At 48.2% G+C, this 19,360-nt stretch overlaps 1 protein-coding gene across 3 annotated transcripts in view; it reads left to right on the plus strand.

The window, feature by feature from the left end:
• Positions 1–19,360, plus strand: part of ZNF831 (zinc finger protein 831) — a 111,175-nt gene that overhangs the window by 8,530 nt on the left and 83,285 nt on the right. The window contains exon 1 of one of the 3 annotated variants that reach the window (XM_078443903.2): positions 5,711–6,203. The exons of 1 other annotated variant lie outside the window; for it this stretch is intronic. The gene's annotated coding sequence lies outside the window, so the exon portion shown is untranslated. Of the gene's footprint in view, positions 1–5,710; positions 6,204–19,360 lie in introns of those variants that run through there. One more of the 3 variants, XM_078443901.2, reaches the window with a different exon arrangement.

A 19,360-nucleotide genomic window follows, 5' to 3' on the forward strand; every position in this document is an offset into this window, starting at 1 on the left:
GTGGCGTGGGCTCTGGCGAGAGGCGGGTTCTGGTCCCCCTTCTGTGATCTTTAAAACGAGGCGGTGGCAGATCGGCTTTAGCTCGAGTACCGAATCTGGCTGGAGGTCTGGGCAAAGGGGCTTCTGTTGCCTGGCTCTGTGGGGAAGAGCACCGTGACCAAGTAGCCATGGGTGTTGTCGGGGAGGGGATACGCCCCTGTACTTGGTGTTGCGGGGTCACATGATCCCTGCAGTAGCTTTAAGTCTAAATTCCAGGAGCCCTCGTCCTTTGGGAATGGTGGGGGATGGGTTGGGGAACCTGAGCGAAGGGGCCAATTCTCACACTTGGGAAGACTTTATCTTCAGAGCCTGGTCTTGACAGGTGTGCTACAGAAGCTCTCTCCTGGAGGGCAGCGAGTGATAGACAACCCCAGGAAGGTCTGGGTGAGTTGTGTGTTTCTCCTGGGGCTCAACCAAAGTCCCAGAAGTTCCCAGCGCTTAAAGGCAGGTCCTGCTGGGAGCTGGAGGTCCCCGTGCCGCCGGAAGCGTGACATCGAGGTCATGCCGTCTCTTCCCTCTGGATGTGGACGGCACTCTGAACTCTGGCTTTGGAGGGAAATTGGGTGGCTTACAACTTGAGCTCTTCTTCCTTCCAAAAAGGCTTTGGGGGGACTTATGGTAAGAACACACCCAGGGGGTAGAACAGTGGGAAGTAAAGCCAGAACGTGAGATCAGAGGCCACCGAGAGGAAGAAGAGAAAACCAAATCTCCAGGAAGGTCCAGGGCCTCTCAGGCCGGGACTTGGATTCGAGGAACAATCATCATGTGGTTTCATAAGGACAAAAGGATTCTTGGCTTGGAGAAGTAGCTGGCAGAAGCTAGTATACAAATCTGTGTTTTAATCTGTTTATTGAAATGTTTAAACATATTGTTTTTGTAAATACATCCAGAAGACACTGATTAGCCAGTCTCCCAAGGGGTGGGGCGGAGTGGGGTGGGGTCTCAACCCTGCCATTTTGTTTCCCATCTGGACCAGTGAACTCTTCTCCTTAAAGAAAGAAAAATAAAACCCAAAGTCCTTACGTAAGAAACTTTTGGGATTTGGGGGTGGGGGGGTGGGGGTGGGGGAAGAAACCAGTTTTTCTTGTTATCGTTGAAGTGTAAGGCTTTTTCTTTCTGCTCTAAAAACTTAATCCACAAAAACTGGGTGACGCCAATGAAATCACTTCAGGTGCTGGAAATGATTTCAGTTTTATGCTCTGTGATTAAAAGTCTGATAGCCAGGTGCGCCTTCCTAAATAGGGATACAATTTGTAGGGAAACAAAACGCCCTGCCTTCCCCTCGCTCTTCGTCTGTCACTCAGGCAGCCAGGGGCGATGGTTTGCGGCAGGCAATTACCGGGGAGAACATCGGGTGTAATGGGCCCTGGGAGGCTTTGTACCTTTCCCGCGACGCCGCAGTCACCGGGGGCGAGGCGCGAGCCGGCTGCGTGGACCGTCTCCATCAGCGCGATGGGAGCTGTTCCGGAAAGGGGCAGGGAAGGGGGGCCCGTGTTCCCAAAGAGCCTTCGCCGCGTGGGGAGCGGACGCTTTGGGGGAGAGCATCTTGTGAGTCAGAGGGACGTCATCTCAGTGAAGTGCTGCTAGTCTCTCTGGACGGAGCCTTTTAAAAACTTGTAACACTAGGGAGTTATCTTCACGGACGTCATAAACGTGTCTGAGGGCCGCATCGGTTATTATGACCGTAATGGCGATAGCACGGCTCGGGGGCACGGTACGTGGTGAAAGCAGGTGCATCTGAAGACACGTGTTCTAACTACAAAGATCACGCGCGGCCTGGTGATGAGGGCCGCCGGGGACCGGCCCCTTCCCGTCACGGTGCCCCTGAAGGGAAGGGCGTTGGCCCCCGCCCCCCAGAAAGGCAGTCACGAAGTCTGGGCAGGGGCTGGGCTGGACCTCCCAGCCCAGCGCCCCTTCCACGATCCCACAGCGCCACTCTCCTCAGCGGAAGGAAGGAAGGAGGTGGGGGAGAGCGACACTCTCGGTGGGAATAAAGTTTCCATTTCAATTATTCAGCTGATCCTTGACCCCCATTACCATGGATAATCAAAAGCTGGCTGGATGCATCATATTTTAAATAAAAACATTGTTTAAGTGGCCCCGAGGACGTGCAGACAGATAATTGCATGGGGCACTCGTGCAATTACCCTTTCGGGGGGGGGGGCACTTTTCTCTCTGCACAGAAACGGGAACGGCGGCCCTTGGCTCGGGGTCACACATCTGTGGAGTGCTCCTCTCCGAAGGGGCTCGGCAGGCACACCTCGTTTCCCATCACACGGGCTGTGATTACAAACCTCTTCTGACAGTGAGGAGAGTGTGTGGGGGACGCTAAGGGGACCGGAACCCGGAGAGGAATAGGCTTAAACGCACACCCGAGTGCGCGTGTCCCCAAGGCACCGTGCTGCAAAGTCCCCAGAGCTGCCTCTGCTTGGAGGGTGGGCCTGCCCCCCCCCCACCCCCGGCTTTCCCTGTCAGGCAGGGTCCCCTGGTTTGTAGGTTTGTAAGCCTCCCGGCACACGGTCTGGGTTTGGCCTGGGGAGCCAGGGGTTTGATAGGGTTTATCACCCCGCGGACGTGGACAGAGGGCTGATCCTGTGCCCGCATCACGCAGAGATGAAGTGTTTGAGACACGCGGGACGCCTGGCGGGAGAAGGGGTGCCCACACAGAACTGGGCGTGCGCTAGGAGGGTCCACCTCGGGAAGGGATGGCGTCCGTCTCGCTTGGCCTTGTTTGGCCTGGGTTCTTCGTGCATCGTGGGGAAACAAACGTATCCACCCGTTCTCATTCATTTATTCAACACATACTCTTTGGGGACCATGGCGCTGTTCCAGGTCTACTGAGCGCTTTGAAGAGCGCCACTGGAGTTGGGGCCGAGAAAGGCAGGTGGCAGGATGCGGGGACGGGGACAGCACCTGGGGACCAGCCTGGGAGAGAGAGTCTGGCAGCCACTGTTGACTCATGAGACAGCAAGAATTGCTACTTTGCGAGGAGGCTGGGCCAGTCCCCGGAAAGTCTGGGGTGACAGGTGGCTGTGTGCAGAGTTGTAAGAGGGGGACTGGCTGCAGCCTGTGACTCTCCCTTCCTCTTTCTGCCGCGGGACTGCGCAGTCGGGGGGCCTGGGGAAGGTCCCGAGACCGAACCCCAAAGGCAGCGGACCGTTCTGTCCTTTCTGGCTGTGGCTTCTCAATAGGAACGTGTGTGTGTGTGACTCTTCACGCCTGTTGTCACCGGGATCCCTGGGATGTCTGAGGTCTTCTGGTTTTGCTGCCACCACTGCTTGTAACTGCACAAGGTAGCTGTGTTGTAAAGATGAGGCACCGAGGACTGGGGTGTTGCCCTGGCGAGGGAGCGATAGATCTTTTTTTGTTTCCCTGGGGGAAAAAAAGAGGTTGGAGAAAGCAAGGTCACCATTCTTTGGAAATCACGTTCCTTTGTTTTGGGTGACTATTGCCAACGCTGAGCTCAGTGGTTATCGGTTGCACCTGCTCTGGAAGCTTGACCTACATACGTCATGGCTCTACGTTGAGGTGCAAGTCGCCTACCATGAAATCCGTCCTCCGAAAGTAGATGATGGAGTGGTTTTTCATATATTCACAGAGTTGTGCAGTCACCGCTATGGTCTAGTTCCAGAGGATTTTCAGAACCCCCCAAATAAACTCTGTACCAATGAGCACCCCCCCCCCCCCAACTCCCCCAGCCCTTGGCAACCACAAATCCACTCTCTCTCTCTCTACAGAGTTGCCTATTCTGGACATTTCCTATAAATGGAAGCCTACAACTTGTGGCCTTCTGTGTCTGGCTTCTCACCCTTAGCGTCGCATTTTCATGGGTCACCCACGTGCTGGCGGGTCTCAGGGCTTCATTCCCTTTCTGTTGCCTAATGATATTCCTTTGGATGCATGCACCGCATTCTGTTCATCTGTTCCTCCTCGATGTGTTTACCTAAAATCAACTCCAAAGGTTTTTGTTGTTGTTGTTGTTACTGTTTTTAAACAATGTTTGAGTTCTCGTATAGGAAGCTTCTTCATTTGTGTATCTCAATGAAGTCTGTTCAGACTGTAACTTTGGAGGAAAAAGGCTCTATGTCCTTCTGGAGGATATAGAGGTGGATTTGTTCTTGAGGATCTCCTTAGCCACACCTGGGGCCACATCTGGCCCAGGCCCCTCAGAGAATGGGGGTGGCAGTGGCCCAGGGAGCCACCTCAGCCTTTTCTGTTTCGGTCCCTCCTTTCCCACAGTGCCCAAGCTGCCGGGGCCCTCCCCACCGCAGGCGAGGCCCGTGTCTGCCGCTTGGGTGAGTGCTTGGGTGTGTCGTCGGCTCTGGCCAGCTTGTGTTCCCAGGAAGACCCGCTCCCACTCATCCACGGCTGCCGGGTTCCCTCCCCGGGGGGAAAAGGGCACTCACAAGTTGTCTCCTCCCAGCTTGCCTCCTGCTGCCCCTCTACCTATCAAACTTATACACATCCTGCAATGCCCAGCTCATCTGTCATTTCCTCCAGGAAGCCTCCAGAAACCCTCTTCCTCGGGGCTCCAGCAAGGCTCTGTTTACATGTCTGATGTGGCCAGGGGTGTTTCTTTCATTATCTAATGACAGAAGAAGTGCAAGCACCAATAAATCAGAACGGATGGGGTCAGTGCTAGGCAGGTATTTACTCCTTGTTTGCTGGGTTGTGGAGATTTCCGGGGGTCCCAGAGGAGGGCAGGGGACACTGAAGTGTGGCCTCAGGCTGAGTTCCGTCTCGCTTGCGTGGACCACTTGCATCAGAGCTGGCTCTGCGTCGGTCACTTTCCCATTTTCACCTTCACATTTCCTGTGGCCTCTGGCATAGCCAGTGACGTGCGTGCCTGCTCGTTGATGCTGGGGGAGGGGGGGCAGGGGCGGGGAGTCGACGCCCTGTGAATCTGCACAATTTGGTTCTTCCAAAGCCTAGATCACTCAGCCAGATGAAACTCTCCCCCTTCCCAAACCGAACCTAGCTGAACATGACCAGCTAGATATTACTGATGGCAAAGTGGGCAAAGAAGCATCCTCTCTCCAGTGAAAAACTGGCAAAGCAATAGGAAACCAGCTTAAAGGTGTTACTATGCCCCCAGCCTGTATGGCCGTGTGGCATCTGGTCTGTCCTGTCTCTCCCCTCAATGCACGTCTTTCCAATAGTGTGCCCCATTTTGCCTGTCAGGCTCCACCACTCAGACAACTGTATTTTTCTCTCTCCATCACCCTCACGTTTGCTCCTTCCAAAGTCGTGGGGAGAGAGGGGGGCTCACTGTGGGTGCACAACTTAAGGGGACCCAAAACGCAGCCATCAGGATCACAGTTACTGCAGTATGTTAAAAATAAAAAAGAATGCAGTTCCACGTGGAACAAAATATCCAAGTTGTAAATAGAGACAGCATCACAGAGATCCTTGTGAGGTCTCCTGCCATCATCACCTGCAGTGGGAATGCTCGTTCTGGGCCCTGGGGACCCTCCAGGCGTGCACGGAGAGGCCCTGCAGATGCTCTTTCCAAGGCCACACCCAGGAAAAGGGCCACCCTGGCTCCATGTCTCCCCAGCCTGCCCAGAACGTGTGATGCAGTAGGCCGTGTACCTCCCTTTCTGGCAGCCGTCTCTGTTTATGGGTTGTTAGATCAATAGTCACAATTGCTAGACGTGAGCTGTGGCTCTGTTTTTTCCCCTATCTGTGTCTATCTCTTCCTGTTTTCTAAGGGCCGCCACTGTGACATTAAGTGATGTATAGAAAATAGCGTACTTCCTATTTCTGAGCCAGCCTGGGTTTCATCTCTGCTTCAGTCTCCTCCATGCTGCTCAAAATGGTACTTTTTCTCAGTTAAACACAGAGTTGATTCAAAGGCCAAGCAATGGGGGAGCCATCCTCTTTTGCTTTATTTTCTAAGACATAGGGAGCATCTCTCTCTCCCTGTGACCTTCGAGATGCTGCCTGCAGAGTGGGGACCGGTGGAAGATGTCTCAGACACCTTCTCAGCAAAGAGTCACAAACTCCCTACACGCAGTGGGAGGAAGGCGCGTGAATCCCTGGCTTCTTGGGGTGGCCAGCGCACACGTCTTTTCTGGAACCACGGGTGTCTTCTCGGTTTCCGGCTAGGTCACTCGTGTTTGAGTCGGAGCATCATTGGCCAAAGATCGTCACTCTTCGTAAAGGTATGTGACATGCCTTATGGGATAAGCATGTAGAAAATGGAAGCTTAAAAAAAAAAAAAACCAAAAAAACCAAACTTTTTTTTTGTACCCTGTGTTCTTAATGATGTCTTTATCTTCAAGCACGCAGTTAAGAAGAAATACTACATAAAACTGGGTCTGACCCGGTTCAGTCATTCTCTTGTGCGCCTAACAGCACTGTTGCTATTTGTCAAAATATTTACTGCAGTTCATAATGGCTGTCAGAAACCAGGTCCACAGTCCATGTTCGATTAAACAAAAAAGGCAGACTAAACCTATAAGGCGATTTGTGGCTTTGTAAGCAGTTTTTCCCCATTGCTAGATCTAATTAAAATGACGGTGTGAATGGTTCAGAAATATTAGTTACGTGAGCCCAAGAGTTTGAAAGACTGAGTGTACAGGACACTATAAATATTTAGGTATTTGATACAATCCTATTTATAGAGAGTCTCCCGATCACCCAAGGGTAGCATTTTTCAGTGAGATTTACAAGGGACCACGGACCCTGGTCCACGTACTTAGACACATACTTGGCTTCCCAGTGTCCAAAATAGCTGAGAGCTGGAGGGTCTGTCAGATAAGGCATGGGACCGTGCTCTGAGAGGTAGCGTGCTTCTCTGTTCCCGTAGCAAATCTTTCTGTAAGAATGAAACCAGAGATGTTATCGGCCAGAATGCAGCGAGGGGCAGGATGCAAGCTAGAAGAACGATAGTGTCGGCTGGCTGGGAAAAACAGAATAAACGTCAGGGCCGGTTTAAAATAACGTGCCTAATTCTCCTGCCCCAGAGATACGAGCAGGCATTTAGGGTCGCGAGGCTGATGTTAATTAGAGCGGGTGTGTGGTTCTGCAGCGATCTTGGGGGCTGGGGGGAGATTCTGAGAAGCCGAGGAGTGAAGGTGTGCTTCACCCATTGTACTTCTGCTGGGAAGTCAGGGGAGGGGCACGGTCCCGGAGGGGGAGGTCCGTGTGAGCAGGGTCACCCAGAAGAGCCTAAATGATCACTGCCTGGTGGCCACTCCAAGAGCCGACTAGGTACCAGGCAGGGACCCTTCTCCTGGTAGAGGTCATACACATGGACGCAGAGAACCGAGCTTGCGGAAGGGGGGTGGGAGGTCTGTTTGATTAAGGGGGGGGGGGGACCTAACAGGCGGAGCACCTGCCGTGCACACACACATCACATCTACTGTGTTGTCCGATTTTCTGAAAAAGCGGACACGAGCCCCACTTCCGAGATCAGGAGCGCTCGGCTTGGAGAGGGTGGGTGGCTTATCAAAGTCACGGAGTTTGTGGGTCGCGGCCGCCTCAAAGGCACGCGCTGTGTCTGGACTCGGGGCGTTCCGGCGCTCACGCCGCCCCTCTGGACGTGGCGCCACGGCCACGGCCACGGCCGAGCTGCCCCAGGACGGCCGCATTCGGGGATTTCCGCAGAGCCCGCTCGGGGCGTCCGGAGGAAGCCTTGTCTCCGCTCTGGCTGGCAACCGAGGGAGGGGCTTTTGCAGACCTTCATTGCTCCAGCTGTAGTTTCAGGAGGACCGCTTTGTGTTCAAAGCCACGGCGGAGCCTTTCCATCTCTGGTCGCGATGTACGATGTCCTTCGAATAGAAGGGCATGTAAAGAAAAGAGGTCGATACAGAGCAGCCCGCGTCAAGGAAAGTGCTGTGCGTTGAGTCCGTTTCTGCCAGGGGGGCCCTGTGGCGCTCCAAGCTGGGGACACGGTTTTAGGGAAACTACAGGTGCTGCGTTAAATACACTGACTCCTACACTGGAAAGGTGGTTCCTGTTTCAGTTCTCTTTTTATTTACTTACTTACTATTTCTTATTTTAATAAATTAGTCTTTGTGTTGAGGTCACTGTAGATTCTCATGCGGTTGTAAGAAATAATCCAGAAAGATCTCACATACCTTTTACTCACTTTCCCCTGATGGAGATCTTGTAAATCACAGGTACCCCTTGTGGTCATGCTCACTTTTCTCCTGCCTTCCTCCTCTTCACCCCCCGGAACCATCAGCCTGGACTCCAGTTGTATAATTTATCAATTCAAGTGTGTTACCTGAGGGTGTTGTAGGTAAGCCAGTCTGACAATAAATTATATTAAAAAAAAGGGGGGATCACATGAATAGAGTCGCATGGTGTGTAGCCTTTAGGGATTGACTTTTTTTGCCCTGTGTAATTCTCTGCAGGGGTGTTCCAGTTGCTCTGTGTATCCATAGCTTGTCCCTTCTTACTGTCGAGTAGCCTACGATACGGATGCACCATAGTTGGTTTCAAGTCATCTGTTGAAGGATATCTGGGCCACTTCCCGTCGTTTTGCTCTTACAAAGAGAGCTGCTGTGGACACTCGTGTACGGGCTTTTGTGTGGACGTAACTTTTCATTTCTCTGGGATAAATGCCCAGGAGGTGTGGACTGAATGGCAGTTTCGTGTTTAAATTTGTTTTTGTTTTTGTTTTTTTTTGGAACTGCCAAACTCTTTTCCAGACTGGCTGTGCTACTCCTTGTTCACACGGCCATTGTATCCAATAACTTCCACATCCTCGCCGACGTCGGATGTTGTCGTGCTTTTTGCCATCCTGATAGATGTGCAGTGATATGTCACTGTGTCACTGTGGTTTGAATTTGCGTTTCTCTGATGGCTAAAGCTAATAATGTTGGATGTTTTTTCATGAGCTTGTGGGTGTGTAGGTACTGTTTTCACTGTCTTATCAGGAGGGACTTTCACAGAGCAGATAGTTTTCATTTCGATGAGACCTGTTGATCAGTTTCCCTCCTACGGCCTGCGCCCTTGGTGCCGGGTCTGAAAACTCTTTCCTCTGCCCTCAATCCTGAAGATTTTTCTCCCCTGTTTTTTCCTAGAGCCTGATGGTTTTACATTTTACATTCAGGTCTGTTTCCCATTTTGAGTTAATATTTGCTGAAGCAAGGTATGAGGTCTAGGCTGACCTGTATTTTTTGTGCCCTGTGGGTGTCAGTTGCCCCAGTGGCATTTGCTGAAAAGGTTACACACTCCTCGCTAAATTGCCTTTGAACCTTTGTTCAAAATCAGTTGGGCATTTACGTGTGGTTCTATTTCTGTTTTGTTTCTTTTTTTTTAAAGAAAATTCTGTTCTGTTGATCTGTGTGTCTGTTCCTCAGCTAATACGACACAGTCTTGATTACCGTGCTGTGTAATAGGTTTTCCAAGTCAGGTAGACTGGTTTGATTCTTTCTATTTTATTATCCTTTTCCAAATACTGAGTTATTCCAGTTATTTTACCTTTCAATGTAAATTTTAGAATAATCTACGCCCACACGAAATTGTACTGGGATTTTGATAGGAACTGAGTTCAGCCTACGTAGTAGTCTGGAGAGAACGGACGTTCTTTACTAAGGTCAGTTTTCCGGTCCACGGACACAGTGTCTCTTTCTGTTCACGCGTTCTTACACTGAGTTCTTCATCAGTGTTTTACACTTTTCAGCATATACGGCCTGTACGAGCTTCATTAGATTAATACCTAAGCATTTCCTTTTTCTTTGAGTGTTTATAAATGGCATTGTGTTCTAAGCTTTGGTTTCCAGTTGTTCATTGCTAGTAAGAAAACTGGAACTGACTTTTGTATGTTGAACTTGTATCATGTGACTTTGATGAACTTATTTATTCTAGGAATTTTTTTTTGTAGATTTCTTGGGGTTCTCTACATAGACAATCGTGTCATCTGCAAAAAGGACAGTTTTCTTCTTCTTCTCTACCCGTATGTCTTTCATTTCCTTTCTTGCTTTATCGCACTGTCTGGAACTTCCAGAACTATGTTGAATAAGAGCTCAAAGGGAGACGTCTTTCTCTTGTTCTCAATCTTCAGGAGGAAGTATTTCTTTTCTTTTCTTTTCTTTTTTTTTTTTTACCAGTAAGTGTAATATTGGCTGTAGATGTTCTGTAGATACTTTTCATCAAGTTGAGAAACTTTCCCCCTGTTTCTCTTTTCTGAGAGATTTTATCACAAGTAGGTTTTGACTTTTGTCAAAAGCTTTTCCTGCAGCACTTGATACAGTCGTGTGATTTTTCTCCTTTATGCCGTTAAGGTGGTGGATTACCCTGATCCATCGCTGGGCAACCCTTGGCCATGATACATGATTCTTCTCACATCGTAAATGTGTTTGCTAATATTTTTCTCCATCTGCATTCGTGAGAGATATTGCACTGTAGTTTTCTTTTTTGTACCGTCTCTGGTTTTGGTGTCCGGATGATGGCCAGATTCATGCAATTAATTAGGAAGTGTTCTCCCCTTTTCTGTTTTCTGGAAGAGGTTATATAGAATTCGTGTTAATTCTTTTTTTAAACGTTGTGTAGAATTCTTCAGTGAAACCATCGGGGCCTGGAGACTTCTTTCCTTGGAGTTTTAAAATTACAAATTCAGGCTGCTTAATAGAGGGCTCTACAAATGAGCTGTTTCATAATTGGTGAATTGTGGTAGTTTGTGCTTTTTGAGGAATTTGTCCATTGTATCTAGGTTATCATGTTCATATGACTATCACATTTATTCACAGAATTCCCCTTTATCCATGTGATACCCACCGGGTCTGTAGTCATATCCCTGCTAGTCTCCTGATACTGGTAATTCGTGCCTTCTCTTATTTTTCCTTTTTCAGTCTTTGTAGAGATTCTTTAAAAAAATTTTTTTTTAAATGTTTATTTTTGAGAGAGAGAAGGAGAGAGAGCGTGCGTGAGCTGGGGAGGGGCAGAGAGAAGGAGACACAGAATCTGAAGCAGCCTCCAGGCTCTGAGCTGTCAGCACAGAGCCCGACATGGGGCTCGAACTCACAAACTGTGCGGTCATGACCTGAGCCAGAGTTGGACGCTCAGCCGACCGAGCCCCCCAGGCGCCCCAGGCTTTGTAGAGATTCTAAAGATCAATTTTATTGACCTGCTGAAAGCATAAGCATTTCCATTCATTCCCTTTATTATTTTTCTCTTCCAACTTTATTTATTTCTTCAATTTTCCTTATCATTTCCTTCCTTCTGCCTTCTTTGGGTTTGTTATGCTTTTCTTTCACTAGCTTTTTGAAGTAGGAGTTTAAATTATTGCTTTGTGGTGCTCTCTCTTTTCTAACATAAGCCTTTAGTGCTCGACATTTCCCCCTCAGCACTGTGTTAGCTGCATCCCACACATTCTGAGTATTTTCACTGCCATTCATTCGGTGTTTGTTGTTGTTGATGTTACCCTTGACACTTCCTCTTGGAACACATGGGTTACTTTGTGGTATGCTGATTCGTTCCAAGCGTTCGGAGATTTTCCTGTTATCTTTCTGTTGTTGACTTCCAATTTGACTTTATTCTGAGCAGAGAACACACGCTGTATGATTTCAGTTGTTTCAGTTTGCTAAGGTTTGTGTTACGGCCTGGGAGAGGACCTCTCTAGGAGCAGCATTCTGGGTCCCATCAGGAAGTAGAAATCACACAGTGGGTTAAACAAGAGAAGGTTCAGATGAGTACTAATAACTGTAGAGAGTGGCTGTAAGATGTAAGGAAACTTTACGGGGTACTTTAGGGTTGAATGGAAGGACGGACTTGGAAGAGGTTCGTGCCTCATTGGAGAGGCTATAGCTTGGCTCTCGAGCAGCGGAGAAGCTGGCTGGCTTAGCCAGACCGGAGCTCGCCTGGAGTTGCTGGGTGAACAGTGGACCACATTCTAGAGCGTAGGCGGTAAGCGGGTGACGGACAACAGGAGACATGGGTGTACGTTGGGAATCTGGGCACCAGGGGGAACGGAGGCCTTTGGAGCTAATGGTCTGCATGGGTGGGAGGCGGAGTGGTTCTCTGTGGGCGCCCCAGCCAGAGGTGCGCTGTGCACAGGATGCAGCAGGGGCTCAGCGGCCACGCGACTCTCTGGCCATCGGCAGGCTGGGAAGAAGCTTCGGTTTTCGTGGGCGGGGCCGTAGACAGCTTAGCACCGGCCCGAGGCTGCAAGATTGCAGAGGGAGTAGCATCTGGGGACTTTGGCAGGGGGCAGGCTCTAGCAGATGTCCTCACAGCCACACCACTGACCTTCTCCTTGGCACCCGCTGAAAATTGCAGGAAGCCTCTCCTTCCTGCAGTCACCCTTAACATTGTGCCTACTTTAAAAACTTAAAGGAATTGCATTGTTTATCGTACAGCATTTGTTGGAGGTGCATTGAGAGCTGAGATGCAATAAATTCATAACTGACATGGTCTATCCCTGTGGCCCCTCAGCTTCCATATGCGTGTTGGGACTTCCTTGAAACTATGAAAAGGCGCTGTATTTTCTGCCTAACGAGATACATCTTTCCTCCTTACAAGTGAAGAAATTTTAACTCTTTTTCAAAATGAGAACAGCCAGTCATTTAATCCGTCATGGGCTATGGTAATTACTCGTCCAATTCAGTCAAGGGCTTCCTGTATATTCTCTAAGACTAAGTTGTAAACTTAACCTTCAATAACTCATGTATAAAATCTAAAAATATGAGGAAGGAGAAAAGTAGAGAGCGATTAGTATATGTAAACAAACTCAACCATACAGCACGCATAGAGATCACACGCAAAGCTATTCCAGTCCTCATTTCTGCATTTGGCCGGGAGATTGTAGTCCCCGTCTGTGGCTTTCTCGAGCTGTCTGGTCGTGAGTTTCCTTGCCCTCAGGGCAGGACCTCAGCTAGCTCTGGGTCCTTTACCTTTGGTGTATCTAGTAGTCCCTAAGAAGTTCCAGTATTTACTTTTTCCTCAAACTACAGCCACTCGAGTGTGTGGTGTATGGCCAAGGGTCCCTCTGGGGAAGGCTAGGAGGGAAATCGACAGCGTGTCTGGGTGGCCGTAGGACCCGACGCCCGTGTCATTCAGGGGCCTCTGGTCTGTGAACTACTGAATTGGGTCTGAAAACTGGCTGAAGGGCTCTGATTCTCCATTTGGTGACTCAAGTCCGGTCGTTTGCACCACACTTAGCGTGTTTCTCGCTGCGTGGGTCAGGCAGTGTCCTAGCAGGCTGATGACCTTTTCCGCTCCCCGGGAGTCAGTCTCAGTCAGCTCCGGCTAAAGGTCTCTGCGACCCAGAGCATTCTGGCTACTGGTAGGCCCCTACTGCCATGTGGTTGACGTGCCCACTTTGCCTTTGATACTTAAGTGCTGCCACTTAGCCTCTGCTATGCCAGGATTCACACATCACAGTGAAATCAGGGAGCCCATCTCAAGGGTGGCATCCCGCCCAGTCATACTTGGCCTGAAAAAAGAGCAGCCACAGAGGTTTTCAGGGGTGCAAGTGGCCCCTCACTAAGGTGTTTCTCAATGACCTTAGACTCTATTCCCACCTATATGTTCCCCATGTTTCTGCCAGGGCGTATTAGCAAAGGCCTCCAGCTCTTTTGGTGGAAAAGCTGTTTCTTCCTGGGTCATAGTGTATACCCGTCGCCCGGGTCGCGCAGAGACTTGATTCTAGTTAGGGGTCTACTGGCAACAGGGTGGTTGGGTGGGTTTGGAGAAGAAGGAGGAACCCCTTTCAAGGTATCTGTCCCAAATGAGGGTATCACAGTGTTTTTAAGCTGTCAGAGACGGGTCTTCTTGGACACTGGAAGGGAATCTGTTGCTGCTGGTAAGAAAGGCTCAGAATGACCTGCGTGCCAACGTTGGCAGTTTCCTGATGCCCTTCTTCTATGTTTCAGGATCTCATTCTCCCCCCACCCCCATTAATGCCCTGATTTTCACAGGAGAAACCTGGCAAGACTGTGAATTCAACTGCCATTTTAACTCAGCAACTCACACCGTGACATTTTGTGTTTGATTTTCAGCAATGTCAGTCCTGTGGCTACAAGAAATGAGAGATTCGTTCAGGGCTGTCATGGAAGCTGTCTGATTCTCAGACCGTGACTCGAGGTGGGAGTTAACAGACCTGAGTTTGTCACTTTCTTTCTGTAAGCACTCGAGGGCACTCAGAAAAACTCATCCCGCACCACAGCCCGTGCGGTCGTCATTGCTGCCACGCGGCACGAGCGGAAGCGACTTGGGCTCCCGAGGCACGTGCTCCAGTGGTACTTCGTCACAACCAACCACAGATGGCGGCTTGATTGATTGTGATGCTGTTGTACGTCATGGGTTACAAGCAGCGCAGTCCTCATTGGCAGGGAGCTCAGCATTACACTCAAGTCCAGGAACACGACCGGACCCATCCCTGGATCCCATCTTTAGGGGTCTCTCTTCCGGGACCACTCCTAGAATTCTGTAGTAGTCTGTATCTAATCGGGAAGTAGAAAACCTAGTAGGTCACACTGTGGAAGTTTAACATCAGAATGATTCACTGTAGTGAAAGGGCAGCTATAAGATACAAGGAAACTCTGTGCAGTACCCTAGGGTTGAGAGAGAATAGTACCCAAGAGAAGGCATACGTGGAAGGGCTTGGGACCTCATTGGAGAAGCTGTGGTTTTACCACTGAACAGCAGAGAAGTTGGTTGGTTTAGCCAGACTGGAGCTTGTCCAGAGTAGATAATACCCTGGCGGGCAGGCAGGAAGCGGGAGATGTGGGGGCGCACTGGGAGCTTGGACACCATCGGAGCCAGAGGTCTTCAGAGCTCCTGGGCTGTGTGGTGGGAAGTAGGGCTTGCCGAGGGAGCAGGAACTTTGAACCCCCAGGCTCAGATGGGCTGTACTCTTACTGCCAGGGCCCTAGTTCCCGTCAAGAAGGCTGCAGACACGTCGTTTCCAATCCGAGGCTGTACGGTTGCAGGGAGACCACAGTTGTGGCCCATGGTTCAGGCACACTCTGTTGGATATCCCCATATTGATTACACGATTGCTCTCTGTATCACAGAGTAGACCTGTAATTCATCACAGTCCGTGGGTGTTACTATTTCGCCATTTGGAACGAAGTGTAGAAGCTTTACCTTCCTCCCTTCCCCCGCTTACGGTCATCTAGACTCTACATACATCTAGAACCGTATCAGACGGTTTTATTTTTGTCTTAACCATCCACCATCGTTTAAAAAGTTCTGAAGGAACTACCGTATTTGTCTATATTTTTACTCTTTCTGTTCATGTTTTTCCTTCTCGATGCTCCAGGTTTTCCTTCTTTCGTTATTTCCTTTCTGTTTAGAGAACGTCCTTTAACTCTTCCTTTAGGATGGGTCTGGGGTGACATTATCTTTGTTTTCTTTTATTTGAAGATGTCTAGATTGTCCCTTCATTGAAGAAGGATTTTTTTTTTTCTGGATATAGAATTTGGGTTGACATTCTTTCATTTTAGCCCTTTTGGAATGTGCCATTTCCTTCTGTCCTCCCAAGTTTCTGATGAGAACTTTGCTGTCATTAGAGTGGTTTTTCCCCTAAGGTGTGACTTTTTTCTCATTGCTTTCAAGATCCTTTTTTCTTTTGTCTTTAGAATTCAGAAGTTTGACTTTGATGTATTTTGGTTAGGATTTCTTTGGCTTTGTCCTATTTGGGATTCACTAGTTTCCCAAATCTGTAGGTTTTTAGGTCTTTTGCCAAATTGAAGTTTGCAGCCATTATTTAAATGCTGTGTGAGCCCACTCCCCTACCAGGACTCTCATGACATGAATGTTATATGTTTCATTAGTCCCCCAGATTCCTGAGGCTCTGTTCATTTTTTCAGCCTTTTTTTCATCTGTAGTAGACTGGGAATCTATTATTTTGTCTTCAAATTCATTCATTCTTTTTGTGTCTCTTCCATTCTGTTGAGCCCATCCACAGAGGTTTTTTTTTTTTTTTTATTATTTTATTTTATTTACTTTACATTTAAAAAATGTGTACTTCAATAACTACATTAACAATCAGGTAAGCTTGTGGAAAAACTGACCAACATACATATATTAGGAGATACAAGTGTCCACCTAAATTTTCTATTTCATTTTTTTTATAGAACATTTCTTCAAGTTGTTTAACGTATAATTTCTCATGTGCCATTTTAGAAGTCCTTCATTGTAAAGACTATTCTTTTGAATGATGACAAATAGCAGCCACACCGTCAGTGATTATTCTGGACCTCTGCGTTGGGTAAATTCAATTTCTTCTTGAGACACAAGCTTCCTTCTGTATTTCTTTTTTTTTTTTTTTTTTTTTCAACGTTTTTTATTTATTTTTGGGACAGAGAGAGACAGAGCATGAACGGGGGAGGGGCAGAGAGAGAGGGAGACACAGAATCGGAAACAGGCTCCAGGCTCCGAGCCATCAGCCCAGAGCCTGACGCGGGGCTCGAACTCACAGACCGCGAGATCGTGACCTGGCTGAAGTCGGACGCTTAACCGACTGCGCCACCCAGGCGCCCCTTCCTTCTGTATTTCTGAGGTAACGTTTTTATTATTTCTGCGGTGTCTGGCGGACCCTGATGCATCAGCAAATCTGGTGATTTCCTTCCCTTCGAATGCTGTGACGAAAGTGAAGAAGAGCGAGCTGGTAGTCCTGCTGATCCCAAAACTTCTGATTCACTGGGTTTAGGACCGTCTCTTCCGTCAGGAGACACTCCTTATTCATGGAGCATGTGGCTTGACTGACTGAACCACCCTGCTGGCAGACGCCATCTTGCTTGCCTTCATGACCCTGAGATGGGGCTGCTTCCGGGGTGCTTGCTAGCCGCAGAGGTCTTTTATTTTTTATTTTAAATTCAAGTTAGTTAACATACAGTGTGGTCTTGGCTTCAGGAGTAGAACCCAGTGATTCGTCTCTTACATATGACACCCAGTGCTCATCCCCGAAAGTGCCCTCCTTAATGCCCATCACCCAGTTAACCCATCCCCCCACCCACCTTCCCTCCAGCAACCTTCAGTTGATTCTCTGTATTCGAGAGTCTCTTAGGGGTTTCCACCCTCTCTGTTTTTGTCTTATTTTTCCTTTCCCTCCCCTATGTTCATCTGTTGTATTTCTCAAATTCCACCTATGAGCGAAATCCTATATCTGACTTATTTCGCTTAGCATAATACCTTCTAGTTCTGTCTGTGTTGTCACAAATGCGAGATTTCATTCTTTTTCATCTCCAAGTAGTATTCCATTGTGTGTGTGACATCACATCTTTATCCATTCATTAGTTGATGGACATTTGGGCTCTTTCCATAATTAGACTATTATTGATGCTGCTGCTATAAACGTTGGTGTGCATGTGCCCCTTCGAATCAGCATTTTTGTATCCTTTGGATAAATATCTAGTAGTGCAATTGCTGGATATAAGATCATTCTATTTATAATTTTTTGAGGAACCTTCATACTGTTTTCCAGAGTGGCTGCACCAGTTTGCATTCCCACCAATAGTGCAAAAGGGTTCTCCTTTCTCTGCATCCTCACCAACATCTGTTGTTCCTGAGTTGTTAACTTTAGCCATTCTGGCAGGTGTGAGGTGGTATCTCATTGTAGTTTTGATTTGTATTTCTCTGATGATGAATGATATTGAGCCTCTTTTCATGTGCCTATCGGCCATCTGGATGTCTTCTTTGGAAAACTGTCTATTCATGTCTTCTGCCCATTTCTGCACTGGATTATTTATTTTTGGGTGTTCGGTTTGGTAAGTTATTTATAAGTTTTTGATGCTAACCCTTTATCCAGTATGCCATTTGCAAATATCTTCTCCCATTCCGTTGGTTGCCTTTTAGTTTTATTGATTGTTTCCTTTGCTGGGTAGAAGCTTTTTACCTTGATGGGACCCCAATAGGTCATTTTCACTTTTATCTCCCTTGCCTCTGGAGACACGTCAGGTAAGAAGTTGCTGTGGCCAAGGTCAAAGAGGTTGGTGCCTGTTTTCTCCTGTAGGATTTTGATGGTTTTCTGTCTCACATTTATGTCTTTCATGCATTTTGAATTTATTTTTGTGTAGGTTGTAAGAAAGTGGTCTAGTTTCATTCTTCTGCATGTTGCTGTCCAATTCTCCCAGCACCATTTGTTGAAGAGACTGTCTTTTTTCCATAGGATACCCTTTCCTGCTTTGTCAAAGATTAGTTGGCCATACATTTGTGGGGCCATTTCTGGGTTCTTTATTCTATTCCATTGATTTACGTGTCTGTTTTTGAGCCTGTGCCATACTGTCTTGATGATTACAGCTTTGTAATACAGCTTAAAGTCTGGAATTGTGATGCCCCCGGCTTGGGTTTTCCTTTTCAACATTACTTTGGCTATTCCGGGTCTTTTTTGGTTCCATACAAATTTTAGGATTGCTTGTTCTAGCTCTGTGGAGAATGCTGGTGTTGTTATTATTATTATTTTTTTAAGTTTAATTTTATTTTGAAAGAGAGAAAGAGCACAAGTGGGGGGAGGCAGAGAGAGAGAGAGAGAGAGTTCTGCACTGTCAGTGTAGAGCCCGATGTGGGCCTTGAACCCATGAACCCATGAACTATGAGATTATGCCCCGAGCCAAAGTGGGATGCTTAACAGACTGAGCCACCCAGGTGTCCCTGGTGTTATTTTGATAGGGATTGCATTGACTGTGTAGATTTATTTGGATAGTATTGACACTTTAATGCCATCCACAGCATTTAAAAACTTTTTGTTATAGCATTTTTCAGTTCTAAAATTTCCGTTTGGTTGTTTTTTTTCCTGAAACTTTCTACTTTCTAAAATTTGTTTCAAGCATATTCATAAGTGTTCATTGAGACATTTTGATGACGGCTGCTCTAAAATCTTTGTCAGCTAATTCCAACGTTTCTTGCATCTTGGTGTCGACATCTGTGGACTTTTTCTTGATATGACAAGTGAGTTTTGGTTGAAACTTGGACATCTTGGGTGCTGTGTTATGAGAGCCTGGATTGATCAAGCCTCCCGTTTGACCTTGCTCAGCAGGGGAAGTGGGTGGGTAGAGGCTTGGCCCCCCGGGGGGGAGCTTCTCATTGCTCCTTGGGGAGGGGGTGGCTCCCCACCAGGCCACCCTGGGTAACTCCCCGGGAGAGAGTGATTCCTGGGGAGCCACGGTGCCCGTTCCTGCTCCCCACGTGCCTTCCGCTGCTCCCGGGGGCAAGGGTGGCCTTGTTGCTGTCAGGCAGCAGCGAATGTCCTGACTGTCCCTCCCAGGCCTCCTCAGACACCGCCTGGCAAGGAGGGGAAGTAACTAAAGTAGGTCACCTCCACATACTGGAGTACTGCTCAGCAGCAACGAGGGTGAACTAACGAAACGTGCAGCACCACGAACGGATCTCAGGGGCGTCGTGGAAGGTTAGAAAAGTTACACGG

This window comes from Panthera onca, chromosome A3 (genome assembly GCF_046562875.1).
Source record: "Panthera onca isolate mPanOnc1 chromosome A3, mPanOnc1 haplotype 2, whole genome shotgun sequence".
In the NCBI taxonomy this organism is placed as follows: domain Eukaryota; kingdom Metazoa; phylum Chordata; class Mammalia; order Carnivora; family Felidae; genus Panthera; species Panthera onca.